Source organism: Cebidichthys violaceus, unplaced genomic scaffold, assembly GCF_023349555.1.
Source record: "Cebidichthys violaceus isolate CVI_PGR_0920_01 unplaced genomic scaffold, fCebVio1.0.p SCAF_11, whole genome shotgun sequence".
Taxonomy (NCBI): Eukaryota; Metazoa; Chordata; class Actinopteri; order Perciformes; family Stichaeidae; genus Cebidichthys; species Cebidichthys violaceus.
In genome coordinates, this window is record NW_027176274.1 from 7,800,182 (window position 1) to 7,801,984 (window position 1,803).

The following is a 1,803-nucleotide window of genomic DNA, read 5'->3' on the forward strand; positions in this document are numbered from 1 at the left end:
CTTCACACTTAAGCTGTGAATTACTAATAATTTGGCTGACAGCCAGCTGCGAACTTATTTCAAAAAAATGTTCACATGTTAAGAGCAAGGTGCTTCATTACTTAGAACAATACTTTCTTTGGTAATCTTAAGCAAAGACTGTGCTCAGCCATTCTTTAGCATGGTGGGTATTTAATTACAGTACAGCAAATCATTTAGCTGAACCAGAAGCTGCAGTGGACATGAGGGATTTTAAATGAAATGGTGATTTAGCCCGAAGCAGGAGGAAGAACATGCATTACTCTGATGGTTGACTGTCCCCCAAAGAGTAATGTCAAGCCTCCATACCAAGACAAAAATTGATTAACAATTGGATTTTTTTCTCCTCAGTGAAGATAACACTGGCACGCAGCGCTCAATTAACCTTACAAAACCCCTTTGCATTCTCCCAAAACAAAAGCTTTAAGACTAACATCTTTTATTAAAGAACGTTAAAAATGGTTCAAAATGAATGCAATTATCTTTTTTTCTCCTTATTTAGTCGTCAAAATATTAGTTTTTTCCATAATAAGTGCAATGTGTGAGTAAAAGGCTTTCTGTCAGAAGAGCACCACAGTGAGGGCAGGTGTATCACCCCTGTGTTGAAAATATGAGTCAAACAGAGATATGATCTAGATGGGAACAAACAATCAACTGACAGCAAGGTAAATAGATCTGAAGATGAAAGGATACAGTTTGGGGTCTGTTCAGGCTTCTGTCTGTTCAGACTTCTCAGTTTTGCTACCGCCTTCAGGCAGCTTTGATTTTGTGTGTTTGCTGTGTGAATGTGTGTCGGTGTGTGTGTGTGCAATAGACAGATTAAAGAAGTAAGGGGGTGAAGAAGACTGCTCTGACATTTAGAGGCTTCAACAGGCTCCAGCGCCCACCTGCTCATAGACAAAGACTGGAGAGGAACAAACAACACTCATTACATTGCAAACTAAGGCAAGGCACTGAGGCTGTACAGTATGGTCTAGAAATGGTTCTCTACATCATGAAAGAAGATTTTATCGACAGAACAATGTATTTGGTAACCAGCTCCCTTTGATTTGCTTTACACTAGAATGGAAGCTACCAATTGCTGACATTTTGTTTTATGTATTTACATTTAAAGGCAATAAATGACACAGCATTTAGATTAGATCCTGATGAGCCAGTGGCACCTTGTATGGGAGCCCCTGTCCATCAGTGTATGAATGTATGTGCATGGGTGAATGTTGACATGTAGAGCACAGTCCATTTACCATTTCCATGATTGATGACCAGACAAATAGCCGGTTAAGCTTTACATGGACAATTTGCCCAAACAAGATCTCACATTCTGTATGTTATTTCTATGAAATAGTATAGAGCAGTTGGTCAGTGTAAGTCTGTCATTGAGGTGAACAGCAGAGAGACTTGTTCCAGTAAACTATCCATGATGCTATGAGCCATGCAGCTTGGAGCGTTTCATTCAAATAAATCACTGTGGGATTGGATTTTAAACAAATTTTCGGTGAGTCTATAGAATCAATAATTCATTAAGTGACACCTGATGATGTCTTCAGTTCACTACTTTGATCCTTGTCTGTGAATGTTGACTTAACAGTGCAAAGCCACTGGGATAACATCATTTAGATTCTACTGGGGCTTACTATTTCCTTGGTGATTATGGTCAAAGTCACAAGAAGAATTAAAATCTAAAAAGTGGCACTGCATGTTTTTATCTCACAATAAAATTGTTTAATTGCATGTAAGGATACAGTCTGCATGTTTTGAAGAAAGCAAATATTTCTGACAATCGGC